The sequence below is a fragment of the Mustela erminea genome, chromosome 21, assembly GCF_009829155.1.
Source record: "Mustela erminea isolate mMusErm1 chromosome 21, mMusErm1.Pri, whole genome shotgun sequence".
NCBI classification, from domain to species: domain Eukaryota; kingdom Metazoa; phylum Chordata; class Mammalia; order Carnivora; family Mustelidae; genus Mustela; species Mustela erminea.
Window position 1 is genome coordinate 29,721,834 of NC_045634.1, and position 24,772 is coordinate 29,746,605.

Consider the following 24,772-nt stretch of genomic DNA (forward strand, 5'->3'; position numbering starts at 1 on the left):
CCATTCATCTGTTGATGGACATCTAGGTTCTTTCCATAGTTTGGCTATTGTGGACATTATTGCTATAAACATTCGGGGCACATGCCTCTGTGGATCACTGCATTTGTATCTTTAGGGTAAATACCCAATAGTGTAATTTCTGGGTTGTAGGGTAACTCTATTTTCAACTTTTTGAGAAACTCCATACTGTTTTCCAGAGAGGCTGCACCAGCTTGCATTCCCACCAATAGTTTAGGAGGGTTCCCCTTTCTCTGCATCCTCACCAGCATCTGTCATTTGCTGACTTGTTAATTTAGTCATTCTGACTGGTGTGAGGTGGTATCTCACTGTGGTTTTGATTTATATTTCTGGGATGCTGAGTGATATTGAGCACTTTTTCATGTGTCTGTTGGCCATTTGGCTGTCTTCTTTGCAGAAACATCTGTTCATGTCTTCTGCCCATTTTTTGATTGGATTATTTGTTCTTTGGGTGTTGAGTTTGATAAATTCTTTATAGATTTTGGATACTAGCCTTTTATCTGATATGTCATTTGCAAATATCTTCTCCCATTGTGTTGGTTGTCTTTTGATTTTGTTGTCTGTTTCTTTTGCTGTGCAAAAGCTTTTGATCTTGATGAAGTCCCAATAGTTCATTTTTGCCCTTGCTTCCCTTACTTTTGGTGATGTTTCTAAGAAGAAGTTGCTGTGGCTGAGGTCAAAGAGGTTGCTGCCTGTGTCCTCCTCAAGGATTTTGATGGATTCTTGTCTAACATTGAGGTCTTTCATCCATTTTGAGTCCATCTTTGTGTGTGGTGTAAGGAAATAGTCCAATTTCATTCTTCTGCATGTGGCTGTCCAATTTTCCTAACACTATTTGTTGAAGAAACTGTCTTTTTTCTATTGGACATTCTTTCCAGTTTTATCGAAGATTAGTTGACCATAGAAATGAGGGTCCGTTTCTGGGCTGTCTATTCTGTTCCTTTGACCTAAGTGTCTCTTTTTGTACCAGTACCATACTGTTTTGATGATTATAGCTTTGCAATACAGCTTGAAGTCTGGAATTGTGATGCCACCAACTTTGATTTTCTTTTTCAACATTCCTCTGGCTATTGAGGGTCTTTTCTGGTTCCATATAAATTTTAGAATTATTTGTTCCATTTCTTTGAAAAAAGTTGCTGGTATTTTGATAGGGATTGCATTAAACGTGTAGATTGCTTTAGGTAGCATAGACATTTTCACACTATTTGTTCTTCCAATCCAGGAGCATGGAACAGTTTTCCATTTCTTTGTGTCTGCCTCAATTACTTTCATGAGTACTTTATAGTTTTCTGAGTACAGATTCTTTGCCTCTTTGATTAGGTTTATTCCTAGGTATCTTATGGTTTTGGGTGCAATTGTAAATGGGATGGACTCCTTAATTTCTCCTTCAGTCTTACTGTTGGTGTGTAGAAATGCAATTGATTTCTGTGCATTGATTTTATATCCTGACATTTCACTGAATTTCTGTATGAGTTCTAGCAGTTTTGGAGTGGAGTCTTTTGGGTTTTCCACATAAAGTATCATATCACCTGCAAAGAATGAAAGTTTGACCTCTGCTGATTTGGATGCCTTTTACTTCTTTGTGTTGTCTGATTGCTGAGGCTAGGACTTCTAGTAATATGTTGAATAGCAGTGGTGAGAGTGGACAGCCCTGCTGTGTTCCTGACCTTAAGGGAAAAACTCTCAGTTTTCCCCCATTGAGAATGATATATACTGTGAGTTCTTCATAGATGGCTTTTATGATATTGAGGTATGTAGCCTCTATCCCTATACTGTGAAGAGTTTTCATCAAGAAAGGATGCTGTACTTTTGTCAAATGCTTTTTCAGCATCTATTGAGAGTATCATATGGTTCTTGTTCTTTTTTTCATTAATGTATTGTATGACATTGATTGATTTGCAGATGTCGAACCAACTTTGCAGCCCAGGAATAAATCCCACTTAGTTGTGGTGAATAATCCTTTTAATGTACTGTTGGATCCTACTGGCTAGTATTTTGGTGTGAATTTTCACATTAAGGATATTGGTCTGTAATTCTCTTTTTGATGGGATCTTTGTCTGGTTTTGGGATCAAGGTAATACTGGCCTCATAAAATGAGTTTAGAAGTTTTCCTTCCATTTCTATTTTTTGGAACATTTTCAGGAGAATAGGAATTAATTCTTCTTTAAATGTTTGGTAGAATTCCCCTGGGAAGCCGTCTGGTCCTGGGCTCTTGTTTGTTGGGAGATTTTTGATGACTGCTTCCATCTTCTTACTGGTTATGGGTTTGTTCAGGTTTTCTATTTCTTCCTGGTTCAGTTTTGATAGTTTATACCTCTCTAGGAATGCATCCATTTCTTCCAGATTGTCAAATTTGCTTGTGTATAGTTGCTCATAATATGTTCTTATAATTGTTTGTATTTCTTTAGTGTTGGTTGTGATCTCTCCTCTTTCTTTCATGATTTTATTTATTTGGGTCCTTTATCTTTTCTTTTTGATAAGTCTGGCCAGGGGTTTATCAATCTTATTAATTCTTTCAAAGAATCAGCTCCTAGTTTCATTGATGTGTTCTACTGTTCTTTTGGTTTCATTTTCATTGATTTCTGCACTGATCCTTATGATTTCTCTTCACCTGCCAGGTTTAGGCTTTCTTTGCTGTTCTTTCTCCAGCTCCTTTAGGTGTAGGGTTAGGCTGCATACTTGAGACCTTTCTTGTTTCTTGAGAAAGGCTTGTATTGCTATATACTTTCCTCTCAGGATTGTCTTGGCTGTGTCCCAAAGATTTTGAACAGTTGTGTTTTCATTTTCATTTGTTTCCATAATTTTTTTTCAATTCTTCTTTAATTCCCTGGTTTAATTTCCTGGTTGACCCATTCATTCTTTAGGAGGATGCTCTTTAGCCTCCATGTGTTTGGGTTCTTTCCAACTTTCCTCTTGTGATTGAGTTCTAGCTTCAGAGCATTGTGGTCTGAAAATATGCAGGGAATGATCCCAATCTTTTGGTTCTGGTTGAGCCTAGATTTGTGACCCAGGATGTCATCTATTCTGAAGAATGTTCCATGTGCACTAGAGAAGAATGTGTATTCTGTTGCTTTGGGATGGAATGTTCTGAATATATCTGTGATGACCATCTGGTCCAGTGTGTCATTTGAATCTTTTATTTCCTTGATCTTTTGCTTAGATGATCTGTCCATTTCAGTGAGGGGGGTGTTACTGTCCCCTATTATTATTGTATTATTGTCAATGCATTTCTTTGATTTTGTTATTAATTGGTTTATATAGTTGACTGCTCCCATGTTAGGGACATAGATATTTAAAATTGTTAGATCTTCTTATTGGACAGACATTTTGAGTATGATATAGTGTCCTTCCTCATTTCTTATTATAGTCTTTGGATTAAAATCTAATTTATCTGATATAAGGATTGCCACTCCAGCTTTCTTTTGATGTCCATTAGCATGGTAAATTGTTTTCCACCCTCCTCAGTTTAAATCTGGAGGTGTCTTTGGGTCTAAAATGAGTTTCTTGCCATCAGTATATTGATGGGTCTTTTTTTTTTAAATCCATTCTGATACCCTGTGTCTTTTGATTGGAGCATTTAGCCCATATACATTCAGCATAACTATTGAAAGATATGAATTTAGTGCCATTGTAATGCCTGTAAGGTGACTGTTACTGTATATTGTCTCTGTTCCTTTCTGGTCTGTTACTTTTAGGCTCTCCCTTTGCTTAGAGGACCTCTTTCAATATTTCCTGTAGGGCTGGTTTGGTGTTTACAAATTCTTTTAGTTTTGCTTGTCCTGGAAGCTTTGTATCCTCCTTCTATTTTCAATGACAGCCTAGCTGGATTTAGTATTCTTGGCTGCATATTTTTCTTGGTTAGTGTTCTGAACATATCATGCCAGTCCTTTCTGACCTGCCAGGACTCTGTGGATAGGTCTGCTGCCAATCCAATATTTCTACCATTGTATATTATAGACCTCTTTTCCCAAGCTGCTTTCAGGATTTTCTCTTTGTCACTGAGACTTGTAAGTTTTATTATAAGATGACTCAGTGTTGACCTATTTTCATTGATTTTGAGGGGGGGGTTCTCTGTGTCTCCTGCATTTTAGTGCTTGTTTCCATTGCCAAATTAGAGAAGTTCTCTATTATAATTTGCTCCAATATACCTTCTGCCCCTCTCTCTCTCTCTTCTTCTTCTGGAATTCTAATTATTCTAATATTGTTTAGTCTTATGGTATCAATTATCTCTCAAATTCTCCCCTCATGGTCCTGTAGTTATTTATCTCTCTTTTTCCTCAGCTTCTTTATTCTCCATCATTTGGTCTTCTATATCACTAATTCTCTCTTCTGCCTCATTTATCCTAGCAGTAAGAGCCTCTATTTTTGATTGCAACTTATTAATAGCTTTTTTAAATTGGTTAGATTTTTTTTTTTTTATTTCTCAAGAAAGGGATTCTTTAGTATCTTCCATTTTCAGCCCAGCTAGCACCTTGATAATCCTCATTCTGTACTCTAGTTCTGACATCTTACTAATGTCCATATGGATTAGGTCCCTAGCCATCAATACTGCCTCTTGTTCTTTCTTTTGAGGTAAGTTTTTCTGCCTTGTCATTTTATCCAGATAAGAATAGATGAATGAGAGAACAAAATACTAAAAGGGTAGCAATGACCCCAGAAAAATATACACTAACCACACTAACCAAATCGGAAGAGACCTGAAACCAGGGGGTGAAGAGAAATATATATACACACACACACACACACACACACACACACACACACACACACTGGTGAATAGAATAAAGCCACACACTTGATTTTGATTTGGGGTGTATTTTGGTCTGTTAGAAGAAACTGCCTCCCAAAATTCAAAATTATTTTTTTAAGATTTTATTTATTTGACAGAGATCACAAGTAGACAGAGAGGCAGGCAGAGAGAGAGAGACAAAGAAGCAGACTCCCTGTTGAGCAGGGAGCCCAATGTGGGACTCGATCCCAGGACCCTGAGATCATGACCTGAGTCAAAGGCAGAGTTTAACCCACTGAGCCACCCAGGTGCCCTGCCTCTCAAAATTTTAAAGAAAGAAAAACACAGATATATGGGGTAAACATGAAGGGATGGATTATGACTGTAAAGATGAAAATTTAAAAGATTCTAAAAAAGGAGTTGATAAGAAGTTGGTCAAAAAAAAAAAAGAAAAAGAGGAAAGAATGTGATCAGGCTGGAGACTAGAACAAATCCATGCACTAGATTTAGGATATATTTTGATCTATTAGAAGAAACTGTATCCCAAAATTGTAGAGAAAGAAAAACCTACATGTATACAAAAAATAAGGTTGAATAGGGTGAAGGGATAGACTATGACTATAACAATGAAAATTTTAAAAGATTTTTAAAAAATGTATTAATAGTTAAAAATGTTAAAATAGAAAAGAGGAAATTTTTTTTAAAAAATAGAATAAGAAAAAATAAAATTTAAAAGCTGTGAAAGACTAAAGAATCATGGGAAAAAAGCCATGAATACTATGTGCTATATTCCCCTAGCTCTGGAGTTCTGCAGTCCTCATTGATTAATAAATTTGGTCTTGGCTGGATGTTCTTGCTAATCTTTAGGGGGAGGGGTCTGTTGCAATGATTCTCAAATCTCTTTGCCTGAGGCAGGATTGCACTGCCCTTGCCAGGGGCCAGGCTAAGTAATCTGCATGGTTTTGCTTTTAGGAGCTTTTGTTCCCTTCAAAATTTCTGTACAAACTTGGAGGAGAATGAAGATGGCAGCCTCCTAATCTCCAGCCCAGAGGAGCTGAGAGCTTGGGGCCCTACTCCTCCATTGCCTAACTAGGGAAATTAGTGCGCCCTCAGAGAAAAGCAGTCAACCCCTCCCGTCTCTGTCTCTGACAGCACTCCGAGCTCACCCAGCCTGTGATGGAGCATTTCTATCTCTGGTGCACGGCCCCATTTGGAGTCTCCAAACCCAGCAAATTCCTGCCGCATGCTCGCGTGCCACTCCTCCCGGAGGAGGAAGGAAGGGGCCTCCCTGGATCTGCCACTTGGGGAGTCCCTGCTCAAAAAGCAGTGGCCTGATAGAGCCTCAGATCATGGTTTAAGATAAACCCGAGCTGAGAGCTCACCCCTTGGCTCCATCTCTGCAGCTGGCTTCCCTGCTCTGATACCTGGGAGCTCTGCTGCACTCAGACACCCCTGGTCTTTCTGTGACCCAAGTGAGACCACACTGTCCCCATGAGGGCTCCACCCTCCGCTTAGCCTCTAGAGCGATGACCTCAGTGGAGTCGACTTCCAAAAGTTCTGATTTGTTCTGCTGCTCTACTGCTTGCCGGTAAGTGGCTGACAGAGTCTTCCTCCCCCTCCCCCGATGATATGGTCTCTCTTCCCATATGTTACCTCAGATTCACTTCTTCGCACATCCTGACTTCCAGAAAGTGGTTGCTTTTCTGTTCCTAGAATTGCTGCTCTTCTTCTCTTCAATCTCCTGTTGAGTTTGCAAGTGTTCAGAATGGTATGATAACTATTGAGCTGAGCTCCTGGGACCAATGATATTTAGGTCTCCTGCTCCTCTGCCATCTTGCTCCTCCCCTTCAATACATTTATTTCTATGAAAAATCATGGTGTAATTTTTATAAACATGCAACATTTTTCATTTAACATTGAAAAGTAAATATGGAATGTAAAGAATTTATATGTGTCAATTTGTAATTACACATATAGCAAACAAAAATAAGGATGAGTAAAAGTAACAATGAGAGGGAAACCCATGATCATGATAGCATAGAAATGGTCTTAAACCCTTTGACTTTTAGATTCAGTGACATTAAAGTTACATTCCCTCTGTTGGTTGGGTTGTATTTTTAGGTTAGCCTGGGGGCGAGAGACCAAAGATTTAAATGCACTCAGGACATACATATTCTTTCAACTGTGTTAAATGCTGTCCTGAGTAGGAATATCAGAAACAGAAGGGATTAGAACAACCCTAAGAAATATTGTAAGAAAAGTACCAGAAGGACATGAAAATTATACAATAGAGTAAGAAAAGAAAATTGTGAAAGACTAATACTCACATTCCTAGCTTGGCTGATTGGAAGAATGACAAGGTGACTGGCAGGAATGTAATATAAAGAAACTGAGAAAGACCATTTGAACTCTTACTGAATGACTCCTTTTGACAGACCCTACTATGGAATAGCAGAGCGTTAAGCAAGTTTAAATGTCTCTCCCCCTGGCTGGTATGATAGCACACCTAAAATGAGTCAGTAATGCCAGTTCTCATTCAAATTGATGATACAGGTATCCGGATGAAATGATTTATTAGATATCCAGAGACAGCGTCCCTGCCAGCACCACCACCCCCACACCTCCCCCCAAATACTCCCTTTTCATCTTCGGAGGTGCAGAGACTCTTGTAGAGTGAGAGGAGATGTTCTTTCTTATTTTGGACTTTAATTTCAATCACTTATAAGAGGGGAAGACTGGAAGATTTGAAAGTACACATTATGTGACAAAACTATCTTCCTCTTGCCTCCCACATTATAGTTTTCATTGCCAAGATAAAATTCTTTAAGTTTTGTTTTGAGAAGAGTAAGCTCTGTAGAGAAAGCTAGATTTTCAGCATGGTTGGATGGGGGTGGGGCTGCAGTATTTTTATAGTTGGAGAGAGAATACAGTTTTTGGAATATTGTGAGAACATGACAGCCAAGAATGCTTATTATCCAGTTCTTGTTGGGTCCTGGGAGTTAAGGCAAAAATAGTGTGCCTGTGCAAGCAGCTAGGAGACAAAGAGGAGACTAATGTACCTACCCCAAATATTCCGCACTTACCAACAGGTGAGAGAACACCCAAAGCTTTCTTTACCCCAAGAAAGCAGAAGTTAGATGAAGGAGTTGAAGATGGTTAATGATAGGATATCCTAGAATTGATGAATTCTCCCTAATTCAAGATTCAGTTTTAATTTCATTTTCTCTAAGCAACATCTTTAACCAGAAATGAGACTAGGGTGTACTAACTCCTCTAAGCTCTCATGTTCCTTGTACATTGGATTATAGATATTCCATATTATTTACCCTATGACAATGAGAATCTCTGAGAAGGAGAATTTGAGTTCTTCAGCAAAATAATCCTAATATATGCAATTCACCAAATAATCAGTAGAGATCATGGTATTCTACATTGTCTGAAGTAGTGAATATTCATTTCTGAGATAAACCAGTGATAACCTCTTTTTACGTGCCTCCATCTCCCTTCCTACAATCCAAAATCTTTGGAATTTCTTCATACTTTCAGTTACCCTTTCCATTCGGTTTTCATTGCCATGTCTCCCTTAACACAAATAAGGCCTATTATAATAGCCTTTGGATTTTTCCCCCTTGTTTCTAGTCTTTTCTGCTTCAGTATTTCCTTACAACTTAAATATACAAACTTTTCAAAATCATACTAGTCTTAAATTTCTCCATGTTAACTAAGTAATCACTCTCTCAAGCACAGCCCAGGATATTTGCACCAACAAGCCCACTTCACTCTATTGCTCTATGGCTGCCTTCACAATCCATGGATGAAAAACAAGGTTCCTTCCAGAACCTTCACTATCACTCAGTCTTCCTCCTCATCTAAGAATACTTCCTCTCTCTTCAATATGTAGCCATTCTTTAAGATGTATCTTTTACAATTCACTTATGAGTCACTTCCTAAATGCTCTCAAACAGGGTTTCCCAACCTTGGCAGAATGGCTTGTTGGGCTGGAAATTTCTATGCTGGGTGAAGGGGTTGTTCTGTTCATTGCAGGATATTTCACATCAGTCTTGGCCTCTACTCACTAACTACCAGTAGCTTCTCCACTTCTCAAGTTCTGATGACCAAAATTATTTCCAGACATTGCTAAATGTTCTCTGTGGGATAAAACTGTACCAAGTAGGGAATCACTGCTTGAAATAACAATAATTTTTTGAAACTAAAAAAAAAAATCCTACCTTTGTATAGCTCTGAACATTTTACAATGTACCTTTATTATAGACACAAGTTATAATAATACAAGATATTATTTATCATATAGGTAATCTCATTTGTCCCTTACCACAGTACCACAGTATCATGCATTATGAGGTCCTTACGGATGAGGAACTCAAGGACATGAAATCAGTAGATGGTTATTTTACTGCTCCTTCTTCCATTCAATGGTATATGATGTCTATATGAATCATTTCTGACTTAATCACAGCCTACTTTGTGAGATATCTTGTTAGTAAAGTCTTAGATTATAATTTTGTTCTTGGTGGTTATTGCTTCCTTCTTTAAATAGATTGCCAGCAACTTGAAGGAACTATTCATTGCATAGAAACTATTGGATATCTCAGCAAAATTGTTATCTACTCCACTTACCTAATATTAAAGAAAGCGTTTTCTGTCAATACCTACCACAGTCCCTCACATACATTAACTGCCTTCTCAACATTTAATGAAATATATAAAAAGTACTAATGAGCATCCTTAGGCATACATGCAAATTAAACATCTTTCTTTATTGGCAGCTGTTTTTTAGTTATTCTGTCAAGGAGAACATTCTCTCCTGCTTCTCTGTCCTTGGTGTCTTCTTTTTTTAAATTTATTTTTTATTTATTTTCAGCATAACAGTATTCATTATTTTTGCACCACACCCAGTGCTCCATGCAATCCGTGCCCTCTCTAATACCCACCACCTGGTTCCCCCAACCTCCCACCCCGTCCCTTCAAAACCCTCAGATTGTTTTTCAGAGTCCATAGTCTCTCATGGTTCACCTCCCCTTCCAATTTCCCCCAACTCCCTTCTCCTCTCTAACTCCCCATGTCCTCCATGCTATTTGTTATGCTCCACAAATAAGTGAAACCATATGATAATTGACTCTCTCTCTGCTTGACTTATTTCACTCAGCATAATCCTTGGTGCCTTCTTGATCAATCTGTGAATTAAAGGATGCATTCAGAACTCTCTGCTAAAGCTTCCCATCACTCCTGATTACACTGAGTTCTATCGTTCATAAAAATCTATTTTTATCTAAAATTCATCAAAACTTTAATTTCCTCAGAATAGCTAAGCTTGGAGACTTGAACAGAGTAAGTGATCAGATACTATGATGAGGTTACTGCTGAGTTAATTATTTAATGGTTTCAAGGGCATTTGAAATGTGAAAGGGAACCTATTTTGAACCAAGGTAAGAAATTTGGTTCCTCCATTTCTTCAAGGTAGCTTATGAAAAAAAAATTTATAAGGAAAAATCAGATTACATAAAAAGAAAAATGTTACTCAACTGGATCACTCTGAGATAGAATCACTGAAAAAAAGTAAATAAAGAGGAGGAGAGAAATGGATTAGTAATAGAGATGATTTTGAATTTTAAGAGACAGTGACCACAAAAACAATGGTACTAAATAAAATATGCTTGTAAAAATTAATTTATTTTAAAATGAACACATTCAAATTACTTTTTAAGCTGCATCAAGAGTATTTTACATCTGATCAATAGACTCATATGAGTAATAGACATTGAAAAGAGAGTTCCCAAACACATGATCCTGTCAAAACCTCTACTATATGATATAAATATAATAAAATGTATGAGCAGAGGGAAATAAAAATGGAAAAAAATAATAATTTCCCATTGCTTAAAGGATTTCACTTCTGCAAGAAAGAATAAAGAATTAAGTGAGCTAATGTATGCTTATGGGAATTCATTAGGAACAATTGAAAATTAAAAGTTAAAAAGTCTATTTCTATCAAAAAATGTTTCTGAATCCATTCAATTTCTGACAGAAGAGGACTTTAATTATTATGTTGTGTCACTCACAGGGATGAGAGTATTTTCCAAGATGATTGATTGCAGCTGGATGTGAGAGCAATTCTCATTTTCCCCATTTCAGACTCCATGCTAAATCTAGGAAACAGACACAATAGTTTGTAACAGAATATTCATCAACATAGACTGACTTACAGAGTTTGATGAGGGATCAGGGGATTTATTCAACTTTCATCTTACTGAAGGAAATGTTCTTGAATATGTCATTTGTAGAAAATTAACCTATGGTGATTGCACTGAAATATTTTAAAGATTCTGTGGCCATTTTTTTTTAAATTTCCATAGATAGAAAGTGAGGATTGTCAGAGTGAATAAAGGAGTTGATGGAGTTGTAGGGATTATGTGAGTTAACTAAGGGTGAGGAAAGCAGTCATGGAAAGTTTTCTAGTAAGTTAGACTTGTGAAAATTCATGACATGAATAAGAACATTTGAGAATGGGTTTCCCACAGAATGGGTTTCTTGATATTATATTCTATGTTTTAAAAAAATCCAATCATTTTTTTCCTGGTAATAAAGGTATTAGCATGATTTTAAATGCATAACCTTGGGCACTTGAGTAATATTTCTTACTATTTAGTATTTAGTACTTAGTATACTTGTCTTAGTATACTTATCTTAGTATTTAGTACTTAACTTAGTATACTTATCTCAGTATTTAGTACTAAATATACTAGAGCATTGCCATGTTCCTTATGGGAAAGTTCAAATACTGGAAAAAATTGATTTGTATTTTTGAAATCACAATGGCTAGGATATGGTTAAAAACTTGTTTTTTAGTGATAATGATGAAAAATGCGTGCCCCAACTTTTCTTATCACTGAGGTCATTTCCCAAAAGCACTATTGCTTAACTAATTTACAATTTTGCTAAACCCTAAAGAATAAGTCACACCAAATAATCCTTAACTGATGAGTTGAGCGAGATAGGCTGATTGGTCTTTTACAACCCTAATTTCTATAATTCCATAAATTCAATATAGTGTATCAAAACTCTCAAAGGTAATGCAGTGGTGAATCAATACAAATGAACTAATGAAAATGGAGCGTTTCCTTTATCGCATATTTAAGAGAAGACTTTCTGAGGTGATTGTGCTAAGGATATGTAAGGTTATTCAATGTAGCTAATGCCTCCCTTCCTTATGGCAAAAGCTTTAGTGGCACAACTGTATTTCCCCATCTCCATACAGGACATTTTTAATTGGTTTTCTGGATGGCGCCCAGAAATTCTGAGCACTTTAAAGAGGTTTTTCAAGAGCATTACAAAGAGGCTATATCTATAGCTCTTGAAGTTAACAGTTTGTAATTTTGAGGTCAAAATTGTATGCATTTAAAAGTATACACTCCTTATTTGCAAGCCAGGGCTCATGATGAGAACAGGAAGTCAATTTTCTCCTTTCTGCATATGTCAAGAATGAATATTGCCTTGATCTAAATATTTGGAGATTCAAATAGATGACTTTAATTTATAATGCATATCTTATAAGCCTGCTCTAGTTTGCTTAGATGGTTACTTGTAAATTAAAACAAACAAGAAGTAGCAAAAAATAAACAAATGTTCTGATAGAATCTATAGCAAAACTTTGGTGAATATTTTTCTCCTCAAACTTATGTGCTAAGACAGTCTTATAACAAGAACCAAAAGTAGTTTAATCATGTTTCTGTGTATTTGCTAAAAAGGTTTCACAAGTTTAATCAAGCAAATGTTTAAAAAAAGTATTTGCCGAATTTATAGAATATCCTCTTGCTCTTTATATTTGTGAAATGAAATACTATGAGTCTTGAGAACAAGAATTAGCAAAGTAGCTGGAAATTTGGATGAGTTTAATATATATATTATGAAATGAATGAAGTAATTAAAAAATAAGGATAAAGATATAAATGAGTAAAAATACATAAAGCTTTATATAATGCATATGTCATAAATTTCTTTGATATAACTCATTACTATATACAGATGTATTAAGCATGCGTTATATTTATAGACAAGAATATTTTCTGTAAGACTTCCTTACTACTGTAACATCTTGGTGAAATGGCCATTCCATAATAAAGTTATAACTGACTTGGAGGTAGGTTCTGGGCACAACGGTGGGTTACAGTTCATTTCAATCACCTACTAGCCGTTTCCGTGGGTAAGTTAATCAGACCAAGTTTCCGCCCCTTTACTTATCAAAGAGGAATCAGAGTTTCTACCTTCCTCTATTTTTGTGCAGCTTCACTTACGTCTAGAACATATATTTAAAAAAATGTTACCTTATTCTAGAGGAAGTCCAAAAATGTTGAAATCTTTATCATCCTCGTGTTACTTCATTGACCTCCAAATTTTGTGTTTGCGTGCTTTCCTCCGCAGGTGAAAGGAATTTGAGAGCTTAATGGGATGAAGGCTTGTCCCAGAAGAAACCACATCGCTGCTGAGGGGCGCCGGCAGGTGAGAAGGTGGTCTCAGCCAGAGGGAGCAGGGTGGGGGGAGCAGGGTAGGAGAGGCGGAGGTCCCCAAGACGAGGTCCGAGATGTTACTATCATTATCATTTAGTTTATTTCTAAACTTTGTGTTTTAAGCAACAGAACGCTTTTTTCCCTAACTACTTATTGGGCATTATAAATTTTATATTCAGGAAAGCCTATTTTTTTCTTCCAGTGTGGCATTATGTAAGGTTATATCTATCTACTTGCTCACTATTGCATTAAAATATAGTTTTAAACCCAGAAGTATTTTATATTAAATTAATGGTATTAATCAAAGATTAATATTATAGATAATATATCTATATAACATATAGATATATAATAGAGTATATAGATATATAGATTAAAATATTGTTTAACATTTTTTATCTTGAGAATGCAAATATATCTTGTAGCTAATTTGTAGGACTATTCCATAAATTAAATACTTTGAGACTTCCTAAGAGGAATACATATTAGTATATTATTTTAGGATAAGATATATAGTTTTTTTGTTTCGTCCAGATCATAATCTGTATTCTTAATACGCATTCCTTCTAAAGTTATGAATTTTCTTGTTGCTACTTTGCTAAACAGAGATATTCAGGCCAGTATTGTGTGCGTGAGGATCATATAAGCGTCTGCTCTGGTAGTTGTTTACCACTTCAAAACCCAGGTGGGAAAACCTAAAGTCAGGGCGTTTCTGACTTTTGTTTAATTCCTTAACGGATAGGAACATGTTGCCAACTAAGTTCAATGAACTCAATTCCAAAGCCCGCTACTGGTGTTCCTGAATGACCTACATTTGATTTTTACTCCCAAAGTCAGCGTTGGTTCAAATGGTCCTTTGATCAATTCTGTAATAATTTGTATTTGATAACAAAGAATATACTCTTTTAAACTGCCTCAGATTTTTTTTTTTAATTTATTTGAGAGAGAGCCCACCTGTGAGCTCACACGGGAGCAGGGGGGAGGAGCAGAGGGAGAGGTGGAGCAGGCTCCCCGCTGAGCTGGGAGCCTGATGTGGGGCTGGGTCTCAGGACCCCAAGATCATGACCTGAGCGGAAGGCAGATGCTTAATCGACTGAGCCACCCAGGTGCCCCAATCTTTTAAACTTCTTATAGAAGTTTGATGTCAGTGATTTGCTAGCATAATTGTATGTTAGTCACATGCTTGCATCTAAAAGTAGAACAAGTAATAAAAGTCTATAGGAGCACCTGGGTGGCTCAGTGGGTTAAATCCTCTGCCTTCAGCTCAGGTCGTGATCTCAGGACCCTGGGATTGAGCCTTATATCGGGAGGAGCCTGCTTCATCCCCACTCCTGCCTACTTGTGATCTCTGTCAAATAAATAAATAAAATCTTTTTTTTAAAGTATATTAGAAAGAGTGGTTCCCCTATTAAACCCAATTATTTAAATATTTATTCAACATTTACTTGGAAAGTGGTTAAGCGATGCAAAAGGGACAGGCAAAGACCACTGCGGTCAGCCCTTTCTCAATATTGTGTCCCTAGAAATTCCCCTTTTGTCATAAACTTGCATATGCCACTCAACCACAATAAAACTTTGCACTTTGCTGTACACATTATTTAGAAGGCTTTTCAGCATGCCTTAGATGGCTGAGCAAAGTGTTTGTCCCATTTATCTTTATTTAGCAGCCGAATTTAAGCAGTATAATATATTTTAAAAAGCTTGTAACATTGCCTGACACATAGGAAGCAGATGTGTGATGTAATCTGATAAATTCAGTTCTCTACATTTTCAGTAATATTTAGAATCCCAGAGAAACAGTACTATTTGTAGATTGGCATTCCAGGAGCCTGCCCAGGTCATCTGCTGTCTAGCCCTTCTCTGCCTGGATGTTATCATAAAAAAGCAAAAGATAATGTGTGTTTCTATATGCAGGTGACCCTAGTTTAGGTTGACAAATTGGAAGTCATGATGAAAATGTCTTAAGTAACGTTACCTAATTTTACAGAAGAGGCAAACATTTTTTCCCTCATTTTAAACTGATGAATGTTAAACAAATTGTCCAAATTTCTACATAGCTGTTTATTAGTATAGAAATGGGATTAGAATCCAAGTATGTCTGAAACCACAGCCCACAGTCTTAAATCAGTAGAATATACTGTTTCCAGCTGACTGTAAAAAATAGCAGATATTGTCATCTAAATCTTGCCAAGAAAGAAACTATTCTGGACAAATGCCATTTCTCAAAATATGCAACTTGTTTATAGCTAAAAACCCTACACAGCAACCTATCATATTCAGTTAACTAAAGTTGAAGTTTTCCCCCATTCAACTTACCCTTAAAAGTACACCGGAATTACCTTGGTTAATGTTGGATGTTCTATGGGTGTACTCTTTTTTTACATGGCCTTTGTGCATATTTGCTGAGACCTATTTTAAAATTATTTAGATATAAAACATTTTCACGGTGATCTATTACCTAGTCTTACCTGTTCAAATATGAGATAATGTAGACCCTAATTTATTGAGGAAAATCTTGAACCTAACTGTAAGTGTTCTTATGTGATTATGATTTATTATTTTTAAAAAGATTTTATTTATTTGTTTGAGAGAGAAAGAGAGCAGTACCAGGAGGGAGAGAGAGAAAGAATCCAAAGTAGACTCCACACCTAACACAAGACTCCATCCCACAACCTTGAGATCATGAACTGAGCCAAAACCAAGAGTCAGACACTTGATATTTACTAAGTCCTTATGTGTCTGGGACTGTGCTAGATTCTGAGTATATGTTGGTGAATAAAATAATGTTATTCTCCACAAAAAGCTTATATAGAAGAGAGGAGGCAATGATCTATAAGTAACTGCAATTATGATTTTGGTGAACAGTGGGAGGAAAATAATGATATACCAATAACTTAGAAAAACCAAGAAGTTGAACCAACCTATAAAAGAGTTCAAGTAACAGCGCCTTGAGAAAGATACATGTAGGCCATGGAATGGTGAGAGAAAGCCACCTCTATTAAGAACCATCAGAAGAGCATTCCAAGTAGAAGTAATATCTAGAATTACTTTGAGAATTCTCTTTGGAATACTCTGAGATGGGAAACTCCTTCTGGCAAGTGAAAGAAGCTCAGTGTGACTGGGGTAGAGTCGACAAAGGAAAGAGACCCCCGGCAAGGTTCGCTAATGTCCAGATCTATGGGGACTTATCTAAGGGATATACTTACTCTCCTAACACGGGTTTAGAGCATCCACTGAGAGCCTGATGTTCTTAGAACTAAGGTAAAATAGATAAAATTGGCATGGCTCAGCTCACATGAGGCTGTGGGGAAGATAACTACCAATTAAGTAATCATGTAGTCAGTATAAAATGGTAATGTTAGAATTTCTCTAAGAGATTGATGATTGGTGCTATGAAAGCTATTGTGACAGAGATCAAAAAGGCTTCTCAGAGGAAGTGGAGCTTGAGTTGAGAGCTAAGTGATGAGTAGCCAGAAGAAAAGAGGACAGCATGGTAAATAATCTTTGGGGGAAAACTACTCCTTTTTATGTATGTGGACAATAATGAGAGCAAAGCCAAGAACAGATGTAGGTGATGAATTATGAAACTACCACCATAGTCCAGGTGAAAATTATAACTAGGAAGCTGGCAAAAAAGTATAGAGACTGGGCAATTTGGAGATATGTTGAGGATGTAAAAAGTCTGACTTACTGATTCATGTGGGATGTACACCAGAGAGGAAAACAGGGCTACTCCTTAGGTTCCTGATTAAACCACACAGTGGAGAATGCTACTATTTACTGCAGTGGAGGAGGATCTGAAGACATCTCTGAGGAGAGGAATCAGGAGTTAGTTTGTGGACAAGTTAACTTTGATGTCAACGTTTCAATGTGAGACTTCCAAGAAGAAATACAACCAACCAGCTGTTGGTTATATAAATGAAGAGTGCACTAGTGTGCCACGTCTGGCAGTCGTTAGCATTAGGATGTTAGAGATCTGGAGGTTGTATGGGTTTGTATTGAGGCAAACACGTTCGATGGGCTTTGAAATTTTTACAAAATACCATCATTCAAGTTATGAGGACTCTACAGTTGTCTTAACTGGCAGCATAAATATTCATGTTACCAGTATATAAGGGGTGTAATCCTGAACATTGTGTTAGTCCACAATGTCCAAAATATTGGTTGTGAAAAATGTTTGTGAAAATAAGAAAGATGAGGGGCACCTGGGTGGCTCAGTGTGTTAAAGCCTCTGCTTTCATCCTAGGTCATGATCTCAGGGTCCTGGGATTGAGCCCCCATCGGGGGGTCTCTGCTCAGAAGGGAGCCTGCTTCCCCCACTCCCGCCTGCCTCTCTGCCTACTTGTGATCTCTGTCTGTCAAATAAATAAATAAAAATCTTAAAAAAAAATAAGAAAGCTGAAAAATCTTCCAACTTTTGAAAGTGTGTAACACAAAACCTGTCTCCTGCATCTAACCAAGATTTCATGGCTGCCAGGTGAATTTATATCTCTGTCATGCTCATAGAAACCTTTATTTTGGCTTGGCTGTGTTTTTAATACAAGAGTTATTTAACACAAGAGATTTCCTATTTTGCCTTTTTATTATTATCTTTTATTATTTGCTTTTCCTATTTATTAGATGCATATATTACATGAACTGTGTGAAACAACCAAGAATCACAACAGAATTTAGCATGCTTGGTGTTTTTATTTATTTCTGTTTTGTTTTGCAACATTGGTCAATTTAATAAATAGTGTTGAAATACATTTCTAGGCCCATGATGGAGCTGCTCCTTCCTGGGGTACCGTGTCAGCAAACCGAAACTCAGATAACTTCCATGTCCTTGTAATGCCCCAGTTAACCAGAAACACAGTATAAACAGTCAGCCTGTTCCCAAGCACAAAGCCTCCTCTGGCTCTTCTCAACAAACAAAGTGACTGTGGGACTCCAGCCTATCAGTGTTTTGTCTCTTCCTTCCTTGTGTTAGTCTTTAGCCCATAAAAGCTTCTTGTCTTCCACCCCATTTGGCAGTTCTCAAGAAAAACAGTAACAAACAAGGTATACTTCAAGCAGTGTTAAATTTGGATTGTGTCACCTAAATTGTCTTCTTTAATCATTTTTTTAAACAGTGTTGGACAACCAGGAATGAAATTCAGGGCTGACTGCTAACGGCCTGTAGGACGAGATGCACAGGTGAGGCGCCTGCTGAGTCCTTAAAGTTCTGGTTCCCAGAAAGGTTTTGGGGCCCTAGAACGGTTCTGGAGTTTATTAAATTCCTGAAGAGTTGCCAGGAATGGGGTGTCGGCGATGAGTGGCACCATGAGGGGACTCAGAAGGAAATGTCCAAAAGTGGTGATGGCCATGAGGAGACTCACAATGCCATAAGGTAAGTCCACAGCATAAATCATGGAGGGACATGGAGAAATAATTAACACAGGAAACTGAGACTGTTTTGACCACCAAAATCAAAATCTAAGTGAGCAACCTGGCGATTCACAGACCTGTACCCCTGGGGATAAAAATACATTATATGTTTATAAAAAATTTAAAAAATTAATAAAAAAAAAGTCTATGTGGGGAAAAGCCAGACCATTAAAAGCCATGAAGGTGTCCACCACTATGAAGAAATCTTGTGAAAGGAATAATAAATCTTTTGCAAATGGGAATCTTGGAAGCCAAAGCTGTCAAACTGGTGATTGGAGAGCTTTAAAGCTGTTAGAATGCTCACCACCTAGCTCTAAGATTTCTTGTGCTAGGGTACATTGGTCATGGAACAGCTAGATGGACACCACACCCCCTGCTAACCTCAAGAAAATTTATGTGAGACAAGTTTCACTGGAAAACACTGTAAGATCCTCAGCCAGGCAGCACATCCTTCCTAGGTATTAATTCCAGTCAGAGGAACCCAAGTCTTAGCTAGAGGAATGGGGTCCTCAAGTTTCAGAGAACTGGGTGTGCCCTGCCACTTTCCGGCATAACAGCTTATTTTGTATCTGACAATCATGGTCCTGGAGGTTGTAGATATTTACAGAAATGGCAAAATCTTACTAAAACAACCTATAGTTATAATGGCCATTATGGAGAACATTCCAGAGAGACAAGCTCTTTATTTAAGAAATGTCCTTGGGACGCCTCAGTAGCTTAGTAGTTAAGAAATGTCCTTGGGGCGCCTGGGTGGCTCAGTGGGTTAAAGCCTCTGTCTTCAGCTCAGGTCATGATCCCAGGGTCCTGGGATCAAGCCCTGCATCGGGCTCTCTGCTCTGAGGGGAGCCTGCTTTTTCCTCTCTCTCTCTGCCTGCCTCTCTGCCTGCTTGTGATCTCTGTCAAATAAATAAAATCTTTATTTAAAAAAAAGAAAGAAAGAAAGAAAGAAAGAAAGAAAGAAAGAAAGAAAGAAATGTCCTTGACCACAAGGGCTCCCAAATCAACAAAAAGAATGTTGTTTTAACTGGCATGTAGAAAACTTCCAAAAACTCCAAAATTTCAAAATAATTTCATTGAAATATTTATTGCCAAAGGTTAATAAAAAATTAAAGACACAAGAGGTAGTACTTAAGACAAAGACAGTAAGACAATGTGACTCCTACTACTCCCCTCTCTCCACATTTACCAGAGTACTCAGAGCCTGCTAATCCTTTGAACTACCTTCTGATCTAAGTAGACTGCAATATGGTAAACAGAAGTCCCCCAAGTTAGTGGTCTTATAGATGCTCCTATACTATCTCTGAAGGCCCCAGGATGGGCCCCTCCAAGGGCTGATGGGATGATTGATGAGAATCATAGTGAATCTGATAAAATGTTACCACTTATTCCCTTAAACAGCCAAGGGAAACTGAAATTAAAATTCATGGAAAAAAACACCAAATTCTGGTAAATACGCAAGCTCTATTCTCTGTGATAAACTCCACTTGCTCAAAGTTGATGAGATCCTGGGAAAACTGGTAGAAACTGGCCAAGGGTGAGGATTTACCAGAGTGAGCTCTTCTGGATTATTCTAGTGCCTGGTTCAGACAAATAAAATTTCAATTTGTCTCCAGAGGAAAATAAAATTTCAACTTGTCTCTTCATTTCCGAATTTAGACCTATTATTTATTGATCTATTTTTCACCTAGGGACAGCCATCACCTCCTTGTCTGTCTCCTTTCCCGTCCTGAGAACTTGGCAGCTGTCAGGCTGGAGGCCTCTCAGATATGGCCAGACAGAAGTGATGGTCACACCCCATTTGCATGAAACTTGACTCCTACCTACTGTGGCAGGCTCTCTGGGGAATTACTTTGTCTTTGTTTCTTTTGCTTGACTTTGGGATTGGCTCTGGATCATGTGTTGGCAGGAGGTTTTGCACCTTCTTTAGAGATGCCTCTTGTGTCCAGGGTTTGTTCAGTTTTGCCACGAATATTTTACTGTTCAGCACTACTGAAACCTGACAAGATATTTCAAAGGAATGTTTTGTTTTGTTTTGTTTTGCTTTTTTAAAGTTCACTCTGTGGGTTGAAATTGGCCATATTGGAAGGTGATATTCAGAGCCTGTTCAGAATTTTTTTTATGCCTTCTCTCCCAAAATAAATGAAACTGTATACTCAGAGGGAAAGACAAACTGCTCTACATCTAGAACATAGGGACCTTTGATTTCTGTCTTAGCCGAGGATCTTTTCCTTGATACACAGAAGCAAAGGGAAGATAGTATAGTTGGATTGCTGAGTCAGCACCTTGATATTGGTCAGGTTGCAACCCAGTTCTTTGAGGAATGAAAAACAGCTGTCCTATAAATTGAGGACAGCTCTTCAGAAGGGAAGAAAACAAATGAACAAATAAACAAAAAACCCAAAACTGGGGGAAAGGCTATTTGGAAACTCGGCAAAATTGTATCATTTTGTATCACTTGAACTGTGTTCTTTAATAATTTTGTAGCAGTGTGGAGTGTAAGTATTTGGAGAAAGTAGTCAACAGACACCTCAAATGGCAAAACTGACAGGGAAGTGATTTAAATTCTTTAATGAACAAGTAAGGGCAGAAATCTAGGTATTTTCCCTAACGTGCCTAGAGTGGACCTTGAATAGCCTGCTCAACTGCCCTTCCTCAGCCTCTCTTCCTATTTCCAGGTGACATCCTTGCATTCTGGAACCCATTTTCCAGGTGAGTCTCTTACCCCACAGGTAAAATCCAGAGGAGTGTCTACACTCTCAAGGCAGTGTGGACCTCCTCCTCTTCCTTCCCCTCTTTGATCTCCTCCTTAGCCGCCCCAAGACCGGCAGTGATCAATAGTTCCCCTATTAGACCTCGGAGTTGGCCTCATTTTTTTTGTTTGTTTGTTCCAGAATAATTTCTGGATTTACACATTAATACTATAGCACAGTTAGCACAGGTATTTAAATCAAATGATGAATAAAAATAGCACTGTTGTTTTTTTTTTTACCCCCTTGGAGATCTCAATGGACAAATATATGGACTGAATGATCCGTGGTGTATTTATTCCTGCAGTTGTCCTACGGATTGTTCTTCAGTTAAGCTCACTCATCCAGCAGGACCCAATCTCAGCCACAAGAATGCAGCCTCCAGCCTTCATTACCTGCTACCTGGACTTTGCTGTGATTTGCCATCCTGGAGAATGTGGTTAAGTCTATGGACTTTCTTCCTCTAAAATGTCTTCATCCGTAGTCAAGAGTGAGGGTTTTATCACTCTCTGGTTCCACGCTCAAGGACAAATCTTGGAGGTTTCCCTTTCTTATCATCACTGATTTTCAGGTATTAAAAAAAGAAAAAGAAAACAACAAAAAAACCACCACCACCACCACCCAAGTAACAAGAGAACACCACACTGTATTCCCTGTTCAGCCTCAGGAGTCTGTTTCCAAAGAACACTGCAAGTGAGCTGTGAGAGCTGGCAATAGCAAACACAGCTAAGATAGCTCCTTTGCATGGTGAGATTCCTATCCAGTAGTTCCTATCTTATCCCTAGAGGACGCCTGCAAGCAGGGATACAATCCCTGTACATACTGTGTTTTTTTGCTATATGTACACACCTATGATAAAGCTTACTTCATAAATTAGGCACCTTGAGAGACCAATAACTAACAATAAAAAGAAACAAGGTTAACAATATACAATAGTAAAGGTTGTGTGAATGTGATCTCTCAAATTATGTAATCGTCCCCCCTCCCCCACTTTCTTGTGATGCTGTGAGATGATGGCGCACCATCATGCTGCGATGAAATGAGGTGAATGATGTAGACACTGTGACATAGCTCTGGGTGACTGTCGACCTTTTGATGATTCCTCAGAAGGAGGGTCATCTACTCCTGACCTGGGGCTGACAGGGGATTGCTCGAGTCTCTGGGCTGCAGTATTATGCTGAGCCCACGTGGTACTGGGAGGCTCCAGGGAGGACCGTACATCCTCAGTGGTCCCACCAGGGCTGCTCTTTCCTGACGTCCCAAGCCCCCACCCTTCAGCCTCCCGATGCCGCAAGTGTTAGCCCCACCCTGCTCCTTTCCTTCTCTAGCCTTGCTGGTGATGACCCAAAGGTTCTATTATTTTTGCCTCTGTAGTTGTGCAGTCTTTTATTATGATCGACTATTTGGGGCTTCCTTTTTGGCTTTACAAATTCCGTTTGGAAGACACAGAAACCAAAAAGGAACACTAATTCATTAACTTTTTTTTTTTTTTTTTTTTGGTCTCTATGCTTCCTCCAAATCAACCTAGTTCTCCTCAAGGCAATAGGATGTATATATTGGCTAAGAAAAAGCTAATAAAAGTCCTAGCAATGGGTGAAATAGGTAAAGGGGATTCAGAGAACACTTATCTTGAGTGATGTGTGCAATTGTTGAATCATTGTTGTACACCTGAGACTGATAGAACACCATACACTATACTAACTGCATTGGAATTTAGAAAAAAATAAGTATTACCATTTAGAGTTGCTATGTTGCTATACAGATATTATTCACTGTTTACCAGCTGAATAAGCTTCCATTCTGAGGATGCCTGTGACAAGTACCTCTTAAACCTAGGACCTCGTATTAGAAACTTCATGCTACTTTTGTGATTTTAGCCCACTGAATCAACACCATTTGGCTACTGGAAAGTTCACGGAAAAAGGTAGGGTATATCTGTAGTAGGAAAGACAGAAATGACATTCAAAAGAGGAATGTTTAATACAGTCTGTGACATGAGAACCCTGTAGGGGGTGCCTGGCTCTATTGATCTCACTTTAGAAAGTGGAATTACTTTATACTACTTTGTTCTAGCTCTTAGTCTCCATACTCAGAGGAAGTAAAAAATCCCACTTGGTATTCAAATATAGTATCTAAATATCTATTACATTGATGACTGGTAAGTGATGATTCATTCTGCGAATATACCAAACCCTAACATCTCTTCTGCTTTTGGACTTTCAACCTATTTCAACAGTTTATTGTATCCTAGGTCCATGACCCTTGCCTTAATAAATTCCTTGTTGAAAGGTTGTTAACAATTTGTAGGTCTTGAATCCTGTTATTAAAATACCCTCCAAAATGTTTGATGTCCATTTGTGGTTTTACTGATCAACTGGAAGTTTGCTTTTTTTTGCTGTGACACACACAACACAAGGTTTTAGTAATTTTTAATTATTTCTTATTTGGTACATGTAAAAGTTACATTCTTTAAAGTATTGCTTTTTCTTTTTAATTAGGCAAGCTGAAAGTCTCCCCATGCTTAATCACATCCTACATTTGACCTTTCAAAATAAAAAAATCAAGACCAAATACAATATAAACTTTTAAATCTACTATATAGATTTGGCTTCAGACAAAGGCAATAAACATTTTTACATCTCTAATTATAGATACCGACATAAAATCTTTGTATCTTATGTCTTCCCCTAGGGTAAAAAGCAAACTAATACATTATTGTTAAGGTATTCATATAGAAATTTTTAAAAGAATCTTCAATTTCTTAGCATATTTTGTTTCTTAAATGTTAAGGCTCTGCTTACCATGGACTAAGAATATTGCAATCTTTTAAAAGAGGATTGATCCCATTTAGATCTGTTGAAAATATTTAGAATTGTCACAGATCGGGGCACCTAGGTGGCTCCATGGGTCAAAGCTTCTGCCTTCAGCTCAGGTCGCAGGGAGCCTGTTTCCCCTCTCTCTCTGCCTGCTTCTCTGCCTGCTTGGGATCTCTCTCTGTCAAATAAATAAATAAAATCTTAAAAAAAGAAAAAAGAATTGTCATGGATCCAGTTGAATAAATAAAAGTTAGTGACAGTGATTTGCAGGAGGTTAGATTAGAATTGAGTGAATAGACCCTTCTATTTCTATGGCCTTTCATCTTGAAAAAGGAAGAGAACAGACCCTTGAGAAACAGGTGTATTTGACTGTGTTGCAGTGGGAATCCGTTACTGAGAATGGAGCCCAGGGCAAAGATGATGTCATGAGAAAGCAAGAGGGAAAAGACACTTTCCTTCCATCTCTGGGTAGGTCAATGAGCCATCTTGAATGCCTTGTCTTTGGTTCTGTGGCCTCAGTCATTGTGTTGG

The 24,772-nt window shown here is 37.8% G+C and overlaps 1 long non-coding RNA gene across 1 annotated transcript; it reads left to right on the forward strand.

Annotated features, from left to right (window-relative positions):
• The first annotated feature begins 16,352 nt into the window (after positions 1-16,352).
• LOC116582027 lies at positions 16,353-22,034 on the forward strand. The gene is made up of 3 exons (XR_004282355.1): positions 16,353-16,429; positions 18,384-18,447; positions 21,733-22,034. It is a non-coding gene; the product is annotated as an uncharacterized LOC116582027 (long non-coding RNA).
• The last annotated feature ends 2,738 nt before the right edge of the window (positions 22,035-24,772 follow it).